Source organism: Colobus angolensis, unplaced genomic scaffold (genome assembly GCF_000951035.1).
Source record: "Colobus angolensis palliatus isolate OR3802 unplaced genomic scaffold, Cang.pa_1.0 Scaffold219, whole genome shotgun sequence".
Lineage (NCBI taxonomy): Eukaryota > Metazoa > Chordata > Mammalia > Primates > Cercopithecidae > Colobus > Colobus angolensis.
Window position 1 is genome coordinate 3,124,205 of NW_012115366.1, and position 16,592 is coordinate 3,140,796.

Sequence of the window (16,592 nt, forward strand, 5' to 3'; positions counted from 1 at the left end):
GTGAGCAAGAGTTTCCATTCTCCCCTCGGGCTGTCAGGAGCCCACAGTGTTTTATGGCTACAGGGTATCTGGGCCTGGGTATCCAGGAGGCAGGCTTCTCTCTAGAATTGCATGAAGTCAAGAATCTCAAAGGGACAATTGGGTGTGCGGTCAGTGTTGGGACTCAAGAATTCAGGGCACTTACTTGCTCTGTTAATGGACATAAGTGCTTGGTGGGACACAGGAGGTGCCCACTGGGACACATGGAGGACAAGGAGGCAGCGCCTTCATTTCTCTCAGCCTCAGTTTCCTCATCTGTAAAATGGTGACCATCACGACTCCTTTAGGAAAGGGGATAGGATTTGAGGTTCTCTCTGTAAATCACCTAGCACATTGTAGGCACCCCTAAATCAAGCTGTTATTTCTTGTTATCTTGGGCCACTCTTGCCTTCCCTTGAGTCCTCAGTTTCCCCATATGCAATGGTGATAATCATGCACCAAACTCCCTCTGGGTTCTGTGAAGATGGGAGAGGATGTGCACAGCGTCCTGAATGGTGGTGGTGTTCAGGTTATTACTGAGTTTCCGCAGAACAGTGGTTAGTGCAGGGCAGACAGGAGCCCAACTGCCTGGGCCACTTCCGGGTTCTGATACTTCCTGGCTCTGTGACCTGGGACAAGGTGCTCTACCACAGTGAGTCTCAGTGTCTGCACCTGTTGATGATGACACTGACCTCACAGACTGGCGACAGAGACTGGAGGAGTGAAATCCTGTTCAATGCTCATAGCAGCACCTGGAGTGCAGTAAATATTCCATAAATGTGAACTATGTGATGCTGAAGCTATGAGACCTCAGATGGGTCAGTGCTCCTCTAGGCCTCAAGGATACATGGGGTTTGGGGTGGGGTCTGGTGGCTTTCCATCTTGGCTGCTCATTAGAATCATCTGGGAAATTTGAAAAACAAAAATTTAATCAAGCCCAAGGCTCCCTCCTTAAAAAATGCCAGTTTAATTGGTCTGATGTTAGCCTGGGCATCCAAAGTTCTTAATGACTCCAGAAGATTCTAATACACAGCCCCCTAGCAAAAGTGGTCCCCCATTTTGCTGAGCATTGAGAGCAGTTTTTCTGGGTGTGGATGCTTCAGAACAACATGGGCCAGAGACATCTCAGAAGGCCCCAGTGGCCTGGCCAGGACCCCTCCCATGGAGCAGGCCTTAGGGGCTGAGGAGGAGAAGCCTGGTTTAAGCTTCAGGTCCCAGCCTCAGTGTTTGGAACAATTTCAACATGTTTGTGTTTAAACAAGCACTGGAATCCCAGCAAATACTCACTCCTCAGCCCCAGGATCCTCCCTGCCCCCCACACACCAAGATGTCATGGAGGAGTCTGTTCCCTATGCCTTCCAAAATGCTTCCAGCTTCTGTAAATAGTTCCTCTGGAGAGAGGCATCTGTGATGTTGTTTGTGTTTTAAAAGCCAATTTGCCAAACTTGTTTCCTGAGGGGACTGTTCAGTAAAGGGGAGAGAATCCTCACTCGGTTTCTGCTCCTATTGTCATTTGGGTTTGTCATGAGCTGCAGGGAGCAGGGTTTCTTTGTTCTTCTGCCTAAAGGATAAATGTGTAGATTCAGAAGCAGTAATGACCAAACCTCCTGATAACAGTCACAGAGGTCATTTGTTAAGCACCTACTACATGCCAGGCTCTGTGCTTTTCATTTGTCTTCTCTTATCTTACCAGGGTGGGGTTTGTATCCACTTTTGGCCCTTGGCCAGCCAGGCCTCCTCTCTGAGCCTCATCCTATAAAGGGGCTCACACGAGGAGCCCCTCACACGGATGGAGGGGGATTAAAAAGATTAAAGAGAGGTATAGAGGCAGCAAGCGGCACTGGGCTCCCATAATTGGAAATTGATTACAGCCTGTCATCCCGCTAGGGTCCCCATGCTGGTGGTGTCTCGATAACTTCTCTTGTTCAAGTGACACCCTCCTTCCTGTGCCCTCAAAATGTTTGACACATGTTAGGGAGCAGGTTAATATGTGCAAAGGCAAATATGTGTGATATATGCTTCCTTGTGATTGTTGTAGAAGAGGTAGGGTAGTAATTAGCAATTTGGAGATGCCCTTTAGTACCTGTCTATGGAAAGAAGCTGCCCTCATTTTTCTGATTCTCTAATCTGTGTGCTTTCAGGGCGCAGGATGGGTTCCTGCCTGCTTAGATGGCCTGGGTCTGTGTTTCTTGTAATTAACTAATGATGAAAAAAGTAACCACCTTTGGCTTTCTCAGTACTCAGTAATCTTGTTTGTCAACCCAAACCTGACCCAACTGAAGACCCAGATTCCAAAAATGCTCCGTCTTTTGAAAGGCAGCACTTGGCACAGATTAGGCCTGCTAACAACAACTACAAAAAAATATTGGCAGAAAGGCCCAAAGAAATAGCATTTATTCGAGAAATAAAGAATTGTACTTTGTGTACACAGAGTCAGAGAAGCGCTGAATACAGTCTCATACGGCGGTGCAGGAAAGGTTTTATATAGGGGATTTTCAAAAAAGTTGGTTTTAGAGAGAGTTCATTGGCTGGGCAAAAATTCTAAACTGCAAACCTGTTTTCATTGGTTACTTAAAGTACTCCAGGATGAGAGAGATCAAAATCCAACATACCTTGACTTCAGTTGTTATTCAGATCTACGGCAACATCCTGTGGCTTGACCTTGAGCAGGTGTAGGTGCAATGCTCTTACAAACTCTTGGCTCTACATTAAAGCTTTAGCCTTAATTACTTCATTTTCTTTCACAGATCCTGCTGGAATATTTGTGAAAAGTATGAACTATATGGAACACATTAATAAATACCTAAGAGAGATCTCTGTGTATTCATGAAATTTGGGTTAAAGATAGAACTTTGTTCACTTATATGAAGCATCCTCTGTGTTTGATCCAAAGCAAACAGTGCCCCATTTAATCCTCACTGCATCCTTGGAAGCAGAAATGCTGTCCTATTTTACAGATGAGGAGCTGGGTGTGTCAGGCCACCCGTCTCCTGGGCTGAGCAGCCTGGTTCCAGCTCTCACAGTGGCACCACTTCACCATTGTTCCCTGTATTGGCTTCTGTAAATGCCCTCTCTTGTTGAGAACAGGCCCCCCAAAATCTGGCTATAAACTGGCCCCCAAACTGGCCATAAACAAAATCTCTGCAGCACTGTGACATGTTCGTGATGGCCATGATGCTCACACTGGAAGGTTGTGGGTTTACCGGAATGAGGGCAAGGAACACCTGGCCCACCCAGGGTGGAAAACAGCTTAAAGTCATTCTTAAACCACAAACAAGAGTATGAGTGACCTGTGCCTTAAGGACATGCTCCTGCTGCAGATAACTAGCCAGACCCATCCCTTTACTTCGGCCCACCCCTTTATTTCCCATATGGAATACTTTTTAGTTAATCCATAATCTATAGAAACAATGCTTATCACTGGCTTGCTGTCAATAAATATGTGGTAATATGTGGGTAAATCTCTGTTCAAGGCTCTCAGCTCTGAAGGCTGTGAGACCCCAATTTCCCACTCCACGCCTCTATATTTTCTGTGTGTCTTTAATTCCTCTAGTGCCCTGGGTTAGGGTCTCCCCAACCCAGCTGGTCTCAGCACTGTCTGAGATTGGCGAACTCTCCAGGGGAGGCAGGCTAGGACCAGTCAATACACAGAGGGAGACCAATCAGTAACTTTTTTCCTGTGCCCAGGGTGGAAGTCACCCTGTTTAGAGAGGAGAACTTTGAACTCAAGTCTGGACTTCCTCACCTCTCAGAGCCTTTCCAACCTGGTTTGTAAAATGAGGACCCCGCCCTCTCTGTATTATTAGAAGGATTAAACACTAATGTCCATGAAGGTTCTTAACATGTCACATGCTCATCATTGGTGATGGTCATCTCAGTCATGTCTCCTGTTTTTCGATGCTCCTTTTGTAGCCAAACCCTTTGCCTCCGTGGTATCATGCACTGCAGTGAGGACCACAGATGAGCACACAGTGAGCTTCACCTGTGAGTCCCACAGCTTCTCCCCCTGAAACATCACCCTGAAATGGTTCAAAAATAGAAATGAGCTCTCGGGCTTCCAGATCAACGTGGATCCTGCAGGAGAAAGTATGTCCTATAGCATCTGCAGCACAGCCACGGTGGTGCTGGCCTCTGGAGACCTTTGCTTTCAGGTCATCTGTGAAGTGGCCCATGTCACTTTACGGGGGGCCCTTTTTTGTGGGACTGAAAACTTGTCTGAGGCCATTTGAGGTAGAGAATCCTCACTCCTAGCCTCACCCCATATCTGGCTGCCAAGCCTGCTCCTCCCCTCTGGCTTTTATTCCAAGGCGTGGATTTCCTGGAATCTAATTCCTAACTGTGCTGCTCACCTTCCATGCACCTAGATGTACTGGTCACTTACTATCATTGTCATGGCAGCAGCTAGATGTCTACCCACAAGGTGCCAAGCTCTGTGCTAGATAGTTTCATTTATTTCACCAAGAGCAACTACAATTAATGAGCACCTGCTATGAGCCAAGCCCCTACGTGCTTGGTGATTTCATTGATTTTGCTGCAATTATGACATTTCAACTGTATGCCAGGGGTTGTGCTTGTAGATTTCACTCATTCTTAGCCTAGTAGGAGCTGCCAGTCCTTGAGCACCTACTATGTGCTGGGTGTTGTGCTTAATAATTTCACTCATATGCAAAGAGCGCCCTCAATGTCTGAGCACCTGCTGCCTGCCTAGCACTGTCCTGGTGAGGCCCTCGCCATGGTGGTGGGAGCTAAGTTATGAGCCCTCCCTGTGATCTGTCTGTGCCGCAGGATCAGAGCTTCTGCCCTGTCCTGTTTCAGTTCCACCCTTCTTGGATGTTACTCAACAGCCCATAAAGGCAGGGAACCAGGTGAACCTCACCTGCCAGGTGAAGAATTTCTACCCCTAGAACCTACAGTTGACTTGGTTGGAGAACAGAAACGTGTCCCAGATAGAAACAGCCTCCACCCTCACTGAGAATAAGGATGGCACCTACAACTGAACAAGCTGGCTCCTGGTGAACGTATCTGCCCACAGGGATGATGTGGGCAGCTGGTGGGCAGAAAAAGCCTTGCCTTAGAGGTCTCAGCCCAACAGAAGGAGCAGAGCTCAGAGGCCACTCTTGGTGAGGTTACTCCTGGTTTTAAAATTTTGTCTGTTTCCTTAATGTTAACAGTAATAGTCATGCTTATTATAAAATAAACTAGAAAATGTATAAATATAGAGTAGCTTTTTAAAGTCAGCTGTCTACCCCAAATCTCACACTCCAAGAGTTGCCATTACTAAGAGTTTGATGCAAAACTTGGTAGATCTTTTGACACAAACATATATTAAAGGAGGAAGAGGGATACAGGGAGATCATCTGTTCATGGAGTCCTGTGTTTTGCCTTCTGTCTCAGACGGTTACTTATGTTCTCCATTCCTTGTCAGATCAGCCTTCCTGCTGTTCTTTCTCTGCCTCATTTTTGTTCTGTCCTAAACTTTTCCATCACATCTGCGACCTCATCCCAGCAGACTCTGGCATCTGCTGTGTGAAAATCAGAAAAGGCATTTAAGACTGGACCAGGCCCCATGTGGACCATGACTGGTCACAGCATGAGCCTCTTCTCTGTCCTGATGCTGATATTTGACCAATAATAATCACGACATCCCTCTGCACATTTACTACGTGCAAATTTCTGTTCATCTATACTCTCCTTTCCTGCTTCAAACATCCAGTAGTTTGGAGTTTTACCGAAGGGAAACTCAGAACTTGAGGAGCAATGGGGGATGTTGAGACGTTGTTGAAGATGTCTCCTCATTAGACCAGGAGATTAGTCTAAACGAATCAAGGTAAATCTGAGTCGCTGAAGACAGGGCCAGTATCTGTCTATACAGCAAATCTGTGCTAATTAGAGAAATATTCCCTTCTGCTAGGCATTGTCCCAAGGACCTGAAGTTGGCCGATATTCCCCTCTCTCTGACCAAAATATGCCCTGTTTCCCTCTCATACAATACCAGGAGGGGTCTCTGCTCCAGAAGACTTTTCAAAGGCTCAGAGTCCTCCTGCATGCCGTAAGGCATTAGCCTCATCTGCTGGGTCCATGCTGGGTCACTGATTTGTCCATGTCCCTGCCCGCTGGAAGAGTGAAGACAGGAATTGGAGGACAAACAATTTCCCCTATAATCAGAGATGCATGGAAGGTGCATAGTCACGTCCACTGCTCACTCAGTCATGCATGCACCTGCAGTTGCAAATGGAGTCCATCCTGGGTGATCTGATGACTAAGGACGTTTTTCTACAAGATCAATATTGTTATCACAGCTAATAAAATTAACAAAAATTTCCTGATATCGTCTAAATTGGGTATATTTTACAATTTTCTCAAATCTCCTTCATTCCTGTTGTGTGTGTGTGTGTGTGTGTGTGTGTGTGTGTGCTACAATTGGTTTTAATTCCTCTTTAATTTTTTGGTAAAATATTCCTGTGAAAGGCCGGATGTGGTGGCTCACGCCTGTAATCCCAGCACTTTGGGAGGCCAAGACGGGTGGGTCATGAGGTCTAGAGATCGAGACCAGCCTGACAACATGGTGAAGCTAAAAATACAAAAATTAGCCGGGCATGGTGGGCATGTGCCTGTAGTCTCAGCGGCAGGAGAATCGCTTGAACCTGGGAGGCAGAGATTGCAGTGAGCTGAGATCATGCCACTACACTCCAGCCTGGGCGACAGAGCAAGACTCTGTCTCAAAAAAAAAAAAAGAAAGAAAAAGAAAAATAAATGAAGAAAGAAATATTCCTGTGAAAATATCTGGTCTTCAAGAAATATTTCAGAAGTGTTAAAATTATCAATTCAATTTCCTTAACATGTTCATGCATTTCATAATGAGGGGGATACATCCTGAGAAATGCGTCATTACCTTGAGGGAGGATAGGTAGTCAAAGAAGTGACCATGTTCTCATGATGCAGCAACAGTGGTGGTAGAACAGTCAATACAGTAAGACTCAGCACTGGCATTCTAACTGAGCTGATTGAAACAAAGCTATCTATAGTAGGGACTTCCCCTCTGTGCATTTTGATTTTATCTGTCCTCAAACTGACCCTTTTCTCATTATAATAGTAAAAAACACATCCCTGGGTGGAGATTTAAGATGCTAATGAGCTATGCAATGTATGAACAAGCATGTACAGCTACTACTCAGGTGCACCCAGAGGACCGCCCAGAACATGCTTACTTGCAACACCTCTTTCCACCTCCTTATGAATAATCATTGAAGACTCCCATAAACGGAGCCTTGCTAGTGCCAGTCTTTGTTGTCTTATCCTTATGAACAGCCCGTCTTGAATCCTCTCTCTCTCTCAGGAAGTACTGTCTATTCTGCACCTAACTTTCAAAATATTATTTTCCTTTTACAATAAATTACTCTGTGCTGCATCTCCTTTGCTGTGTGTCTCTTGTTTAAATTCTTTTAAACTTAGAAGACAAGAACCAAGGTCAAGGTCTCACAACAGCTTTCAACAAGCTAATTTGCTTTTGGTGTGACCATCACAGAGTGTGCTTACGCCAACCTAGACGGGATAGCCTACTATACACCTCGGCCATATGGTATGGCTCCTTGCTCCTAGGCCACAAACCAGTATAGCATTTTACTGTACTGAATACTGTAGGCAATTAGAACACAGTAGTATTTGTGTATCTAAACATTTCTAGCCAGATATTTTGGCTCACACCTGTAATCCCAGCACTTTGAGAGGCCGAGGCAGATGGATCACTTGAGCCCAAGAGTTCGAGATCAGCCCGGGCAACATGATGATGCCCTGTTTCTACAAAAAAAGTTTAAAATTAACTAGGTGTGGTGATGCACACCTGTAATTTCAGTTACTTGGAAGGCTGAAGTGGGAGGATCACTTGAGCTCAGGAGTTAAAGGGTGTGGTGAGCCGCGATCACACCACTGCACTCCAGTCGGGGCAACAGAACAAGTCTCTGTGTCAAAAAAAAAAAAAAGTAAGTAAATAAATATTTCTGAACATTAAAAAGTGCAGTAAATGTATGGTATAAAAGATTTTTTTATAATTTTTTAAAAGATTTTTAAGAATGGTGCACATGTATTGGGCACTTCTCATAAATGGAGCTTGCAGAACTGGTTGCTCTGGGTAAGTCAGTGAGCTAGTGGTGGATGAATGTGAAGTTCTAGGAAATTACCCTGTGTAGACTTTATAAACACCATACACCTTGGCCACACTGAAAGTATATACATTTTTTATTTTTAATTTTCTTGAAGAGCTGGGGTCTCGCTGTGCTGCCCAGGCTGGAGTGCAGTGACCACTCACAGGTGTGACTCCACTGCTGATCAGTACGACAGTTTTCACCTGCTCCGTTTTTGACCTGGGCTGGTTCACTCCTCCGTAGGCAGCCTGGTGCTCCCTTCTCTTACAGGAGGTCAGCACATTGATTCTGAACTTAGGGTACACACTCAGTCCAGAACTTCTGGGCTCAAGTAATCCTCCTGTCTCAGCCTCCTGAGTAGCTGGGACTACACACACGTGACACAATGCCTGGTCTAGGCTATGCTAAATTGATTTTTTAAATATTTTGCCTTGTTCAATAATATATTAACCTTAGCTTGCTGTAACATTTTTATGTTACAGAGTTTATAATTTTTTAACTTTTTTACTTGTTAGTAACAACACTCAGCTTAAAACAAGCACATTTTATAGTTGTACAAAAATATTTTTTCTTTACATCCTTATTCTATGAGGCTTTTGTTAGTTTAGAACTTTGTCTTTTGTTTTTCTTTTTTAAACTTTCTTTATTAAAAACCAAGACATCCCACATACATTAGCCTGGGCCAATACAGGGTCAGGATCATCAATAGTGCTGTCTTCCACCTTCGTGTCTTGTCCCACTGGAAGGCCTTCAGGGGCCACAACCTGCCTAGAACTGTCATCTCCTAGGAGCACAATGCCTTCTTCTGGAATCCCTCCTGAAGGACGTGCCTGAGGCTCTTCTTGAGGAGGCATCCCTCCTTTCAGAAACAAGTCCATGGCTTCCTTGCATTGTATGAATACCTGAGTACTAGCTCTCTCCGCCCTCTCCTTCCAGTAGGAGAGCCTGGCACCGGGAGATGGGATGACTGGGAAGAAGGAGCCTCTTTCCCCAGCTTCTGCCTTGGGTTGGATCCAGGGCATCCAGGGCAGGACTCAGATTCAAAAGTTTTGAAGCCTTGTTGGGCCCAGGTAGCCTTGAATGGGGTAAGTGGAGGTCCATCCCAGGTGGCCCGTCTCATGGCTCCTCCTGTCTCATGATTTCTAGGACTCATGCCAGCTCCTACTACCCCACTCCTTGTAGCTCTCCTCCTGGACCCCAGGGTGCTGCTTGGTGGTTGATGTCTCTGCCATCTAACATCCACTGAAGCAGAGGACTGACTATAAGTGTGGGGATAGAACGGCTGGCCAAGGGTTGCCCCACAAGGGCAAGGCCAGCCGGAGAGCCCAGCTCACATGCCTTGCAGCATCAGGTTCAGTGGAGTTTACAGAAGGTAACCGAGCTCCCTCCACACCCTCAGGAGTCTCAGGAAACCCTCTGAGAGGCTCCCAGCCCCAGGAAGTGTGTGGGTGCTGCAGGAAGTGGGTTACAGCAAGGCTGTTCAAAGGTGTCCACGGTGCCTTAGGGGCCTATGCGGGAGGTGAGAAGAAGGTGCTAAGTGAGGGGCAGCTCTGTGGGTGGTCCCTTACAGGCCATCTCCAGATTATTTGATGCTGAACTCCATTCTAAGGAATCCCCACTGTAATGTTGAGAAGCCCCAGATAGGCAACTCTGAAAGCTGTTCCCGCTCTATCCTCTGAATGCCTGAGTGGAAAGGATGCAGGAAGGGGTGCCAGGACTTAGGAGGAGGACTGAGCTGGCACAATCCTATGTCAGAGCTGCCTGTCCAACCACCACAGACATCTCAGGAGGAGACCAGCACCAGGAACATAACAGGCTCTCCGGAAACATTTCTTGAAGGATGAGCAGATGATTAAAAGTGGACATATTTCCCACAGCTCCTTCCTTCCTCCCCTGCCATGTGGAACCCTCAGTTTCTACCACCTTGATGCCCTAGAGTGGAGTCTTCACACATGGTACTGAGAAGGGGCCAAAGAATGGGGCTCTGGGCATTGACTCACAGCATCCCCCTAGAATGTGAGAAACACACCAAATCTGAACACACCAGGATTCCTCGCATCCATCACTTTGAGACAGGCCATAAACCAGACTCTCTCCAGCCTTTCAGTAGTTACTCTGTCTTCTGGATTCCCGCCTACTCCATCTCCCCAGCCTTGTTGAGGTTCTCTCTGTCCCCTGAATATCAGTGAACCCCCATACCAGTTTTAAGGAAAAAGACAATTCTCTTTCCTCTTTGTTTAAGCATCCAAGATAGTTTGAATATTTGTTTCCTTTAAATCCCATGTTGAAATTTGATCCCCTATGTTAGAGGTAGGGCCTGAAGGGAGGTGTTTGGGCCATGGGGGCAGGTACATCATGAATGACTTGGTGCTGTCTGCAATAATAATTGAATTCTTGCTCGATTAGTGTTCACAAGATTTGATTGTTACAAAGAGCCTAGCACCTCCCTCTTCTCTCTCTCTCTTCCTTCCTCTCTCACCATGTGATGCCCGTTCCTCTTTGTCTCCCACCATGAGTAGAAGCAGTCCAAGGGCCTCATCAGAAGCAGATGCTGACACCATGCTCTTGTACAGTCTGCAGAACCACAAGCCAAATGTATCTTTCCTTTATAAATTACCCAGCCTCGGGTATTTCTTTACAGCAACACACATGGACTAAGACAGTATCCTACTCCTCCCACCTACAAAGAAAGCAGTTCTCCCTCCTCTCTCTGGGATGGAAACACTAGTTGTTTCTGACAATCTGCAACTTTCCTAACCCTGTTGCTTATGGCAGGAATGCTGTGACAGTTCAAAAGCTTTGGAGTCCTCCTCGATTTCGTTTTCATTTACATGCAATATTCAATTCTGCTTCAAAATGCTTATGTCCACTGGTGAGATGACAAACGTATAACAGTTGACTCTTCAAAAGGATGAAGAAGGCTGATTTATAACGTTTGCCAATTTTGGTAGTGTAAATACTCCCAATATGGCCAATTTCAAGCTTCCAACAGTTTAGCAACCGGATTGCAAAATTCCTGAAAGTTTGACAATTGGCTCTCTTGAACCAGCCCAAGCCTGCTCCAGTATACCACTGAGTTGTGTTTATAACCTGTGTGCTTCTCACCTCCATCACTCCTTCCTGGTCCCAATCAGTATCATCTCTCAAACTGTTGCTATCGTCTCTACTGGATTGCAATTTTCAGTCACAATGATTTTTTTTGGAAAAGTCAAATCGTATCATTCCTCTGCTTCTTCCCTAAAACAGCTACATGGCTCACTCTCTTCTTTCCTTTAAGTAAGTTTCTGTTCAAATTTCACTTTATTAAAGACACATTTTGTAAACCACGGTTACGAAAAATAGTCATTTTCCTCTCTTATTCTAGAATTTCAGTTCCTCTTATCCTGATCAGTTTTTCTACTTAGCACTGTATTATATTACCACGTGTGCTTATTCTGCGTGTTCTTACTTTGCATGGCAGTGCAGGATTGTAAAGATAACTGGAAACCACGAAGTCCTGGAAAACAACTCTACATTCAATGGGAAAAATAGTGGTTGTTCTGTGATCCTCATACTTTTTGTCAAAATATTAGAAACTGTCATATTGTCAGTTAGAAATGTAGCAGGAAGTTCAAACAAATATTTAGTACACTAGAATTCAAAGCATTGGAAACATTGAGTGTCAAATTGTTTTATTTCTTTGTAAAAATGTATCAACAGTAATTGGAACAGTGTTGCCTTTGTCTTGTGTATTTACTATATGGAACAAGCGAAAGAACAACAGGACACTCTGGTATATTTTTAAATGATTGCTTTTCCTCTCCGTGTCCTGGGAGCACAAGTGAGTATTTCTCCCATATTCACTCTGAGGAGCTAATCAAGTTCCCAGAGGTAAAACTCACAAAAGTGTGGGAGACCTCCATTATTGGGTCCTCCTGGAGTCTGTTTCTAAGACTGGCCCACACTGAGCCTCAAGAAATTCTTCAATTGCAGTGCAGCTTTTCCTCCCCGGTACTGGTTCCCACAGAGGCTTTGGCTTTAGGAAGTTGTGATTCTCTATATCACCCTGCCCAACTCCCCAGTTCTGGGGACAGTGGTTTGCCCTGTGACCTCATTTTTTCTGACAGATCTAAGAAGAATTGTCATTTTTGATTTGCTCAGCTTGTTCCTTGGTGTTGGCTTAAGGGACTTTTGCAGGGGTTGTCCAGGGGATTTGGTTTCATCCCAGAAGGTTACTACAGCCACAAGCCCTCAAATGTGCCACACCTAGAATTATGGTCTCTGAAGCTGCAAGCTCAGTCCTTAGCTGCAGAGCCCTCTTGGTCTGGGCTGTCAATGAGGAAGGGTCATGGGACCCCTGGCATGAGATGAGTGCCTCTGAAACAGAGAGCAGGTTGTGGAGCAGTTGACCTCTCTCCAGTACTAGCTAATGCTCCCCAGGCCTGGGAACCCCAAGCACAGACATTGACAACTTCCCAGAGGTGGCAACTGTGTCCGCTTCCTCTTTCCCAATGGAGGATGGTCTCAGTCTCATGGTCCTTTCTCCCTACAGCTACCTCACTCCTCAGACGACATAGCAGGTGAGCAGATGCCCTCCTTTCCTGCAGAGCAGAGTCTGGGTTCTCTCCATGAGACACAGTCTGACAGGGCAGGCCATGTCTATCCCTGTCTCCCAGCCCATCTGGACAACCCCTGCCACTTCCTCTGCTGCCAGGACTCACAGGTGAGTGCAGCCTGCTCTACACGGATGTATTTCTACATGATGCCTCCTCACCCTCTCAGCCCATCTCACCTGCTCCTATTGATTTCCATTTGGGAGCATGTCTTCTCTCACATCCCAGCAGGAGACAAGATTTGGAACAGCTTTTCCATGAGCATTTGCGTAGACCCTTATTGGGGTCATATTGATTCCCCCAGACATCATGCCTGTACCATGCCCCTGGTGCTAGTAATGACTCTATGATTCTAGGGCTGGGCATATGACCTCAGCTCATTGTCGTGGTACTCCACCTCCGCCAGCCACTGGCCAAGGTTGTCACACTGCATCATAAGTGCTTGAGGGCAGAGGATCTGTTTTTTAAAATTGTTGCAATAACCAAAACACTACCTAATCACAATAATATTTAACTACTATTTATAATGATAAAGGTAATACTGAATATATAACTTTTGGGGGACACGGTCAGATAGTATTAAGTAATTTGCGTATATTGGTTCATTTAATTCCCATGACAAACTTATGAAGATGGTATGATTATTCTCTCCGTTGTACACTTGGGGAAACTCAGGAAACAGGGAGGTTAATACTGACCCCAAGATCACACAGCTGGGACCTGTTAGAGCTGGATTTCAGACTAGGAAGTTTTGATTCCTAAGCCCACAGTCTTCCATCTTTAGTCTTCTGGAGCATCCAGCTCCCAGTTTCTCATGTGTCCCATAGTCGTCCCTGGTTATCTGCACGTGCTGTGACGAGTCGGGGTGAAACATGGCAGACAAAGAAGAATTTTAGCTCATGGACTCCCAGGCTCCTGGTCTTCTCAAACATTCAGATTTTATCCATGCTTCCCCAAGTCAACCTAAATTGAAAACTCAATTCTCCACATGATTTCCACAAAAATTGTAAGCATCTATTTACTTAGTTGATCTTTACTGAAGGATTGAAGTTCACAAGAAGGCATTTGCTGCTCTAAGCACAGATTCTGCCATCTTCCTGACACCATTCTATGTATTTTTGAGTCATATATTCCCAATTCTTATTTTTGGAGACATAATACTTTATGACTCACACCTCTCAAGGTAATGTAGTAATGTGGCTAGGTAAAAATAGAGCAGTAGGAAAAGATATACCACAGTATTGTGGTATATTTTTACCTATCCACGTTACTTTGTTTGGTTGTCTCTGTGCTGTATCACAGGAGATTTCCCCTACATAATCACCCAGTTTACTAACTTACTATTACACTTATTTATGTATAGTCAGCTAGTCAACCTATTAAGTTTTTTTTTTTTAATGTCAGCACTGATTATGTTTTCATTTCCAAAGTCTGTGTTTTGGTATTTTTTCAAGAGGATTGTTGTTACTTCATGCCCGCCTATTTCTGTTTCATATTAACACATGCCTGATGTTGGTTTATGAATTTACTTCCCTCTTCTTTTCCTTATAAGATCATTAAGTATACAAATTTTAAAGAACTTTACACATTTTATTTTTTCATATTTGCTCATGTGTGAAGTTCTTTTGATTGCCATTTGTTTTTGAGTTACTGTTTTTCTTGAATTTGTTAGCTGCAGTGCTGTTCCTCAAATCTTTGGTGATTCTTGCTTGCACTGCAATCTTCCCAGGAATAATTCCTCACGTGATCATGGATTGTCAGGGCCTCATGGAGCATTGCACCTGCCCCAGCCTCACTGCGAGGGCTGCTCCTAATTGAGACTATGGCTTCTTCTCTGCTTTCTTCCTGAGGGATGCCTCTCCCTTCCTATGAGAGGTATCATAGTACAACCATTAAAAGTGAAGGCTGTGGAGTGTGCCAGCCTATGTTCCAGTTCTAAAAGCTGGGTGATCTTGAGCAAATTCATTACTCTCCATATGCCTTGGGTTTTCTCACCTGTGAAAGGAAGTTAATGGTTGAGCTTACCTCATGGGGTCAGAGCAATGATTTAATGACATTACCAATGGAAAAATGCTTGGCACCATATCTGGAGCACAGGACACTCTCAATAAATGATAGCTGTTGTAATTCCTTCATGTCATATAGAGGCCAATTGCTTGTATTCAAGTGTAACTAGACATTGATTCATATATTCTTTTCATTTTGTGTTTTCATTACTGTGGATGTGGAGAAAGAGGGGAAGATTTCACCCTGTATACATCTGCCACATTAAAACAGAACTTTCAATTAAAACACGATAACATTTACAATTTGATTTGACAATTATTCATGACAGATTAAGGATCTAAAACCCACATGTGAAATAAGGATTCTGGACAGGTCTTTCTTAGTCATAGATGCTGGAAGAGAAATCATTTATTTTAACAAGGTGGCTTTTCTAAAGCACAACCGTGGCAGAGAACCAGTGGACCCTTACTGTACACAGAAAATAATTATAGCCACTTTTTTGCTTATAATTAATTATGATTCAAGCATTCAGTATGGCTTATATTATTCCTACCATAGCTCTACAAGGTGCATATTCTAACCTTTATTTACGTATAATCAAACTAAGGCTCAGAAAAGTAGTGTCTTTTTGAAAATCATACAGCTGGAAATTGTAAGAGGAGCAATTAATCTATGGATGAACAAGGAGCAGGATTTAGAGAATCCAGAGGAAGACATTGATTTCAAGGTGGCAGGGGTAGTCCAAATATACCATATAAGCTGTGTCTCAGGAGGCCTGGGTTGCTGGGAGAAGGTCACTGGTGGGTAACTCAGCATGCAGTAGGGATCCACTCAAAAACAACATTTGAGTGCCTGCTCTTCACCTGGCACCGTGAGTATCAATAATGACCTACTGGGTTTCAGGCATGATATAGTCATTATCTCTTTCATCGTCACTAAAACACTGCAAAAAAAGACTTACTATTCCCAGTTTAGGAGACTGAAACTGAGCATAGAAGGGCCCAGCGACTTCCCCAACTCCTTGGCACACACTCTTGGAGGGAGCATGGATTTTTCCTTTTTCCTTATTTCCTATCTGAACTCAGTGGTGAATGAAATAGGTGCTCTGTAGGTAGAAGAAAGGGTATTGAAATTGATGTGACAGCCCCAGGAACCTGCCCACCATAATCTTCCCTCATCGTAACCCTATCCCCTTTCCAGAACCCACAATGCCCACCTCACTCCACAAATCAGTTGATTATTACCCCAAACCCAGTTTCTCTCCTGGAAGGAGTCAAGAAATAATTCCTTCTGCTGGGTGCAGGTAAATGAAAGTGCTAAGGTCCTCAAGAGACTGAATTTGGGCTAAGTTTTGCCAATTATAGGAATAAAAGGTTGGAATAGAAAATCATTTCAGGAGAAGATCTGGTTCCTCTCCAGTGTTGAGCAGGTCCTGTGAACACTTCTCCTACCTCCAGCTGAATGGCATTTGGTTGAGGCTGGTGCAGAACGAGACCACAAGCCAACCACATCCTAGGGTCTTAAAATAAAGACTTTAGAAAACAGTTCCTAACAACAGATCTTTCTTGGCTTAAAAGCCCCTAATGGCAAATCACCAAGAAGACCTGAAAATGAGGTTGGGGTCATGAGGAGGGAACACAGGCCCCAGGCAGGCAGGAAGCATTATTTCTGCTAACCCTGTCTGATTCTCCTGAAAATGGAGCACGAGTAACTCCTTGCTTTGTAGCTGCCTGCTGTGCCTGATTTGTATGTCACAATCTAGAAGCAGGTTACTGTTGCACTCCATCACAGCCACTTCCTCTTGAATTGAGGGAGGCAGGGCTTGTCTTCTCTC

At 44.6% G+C, this 16,592-nt stretch overlaps 1 pseudogene; it reads left to right on the top strand.

Annotated features, from left to right (window-relative positions):
* LOC105512808 overlaps positions 1-5,093 on the top strand; it is a 58,268-nt pseudogene extending 53,175 nt beyond the window's left edge.
* Positions 5,094-16,592: the final 11,499 nt, after the last annotated feature.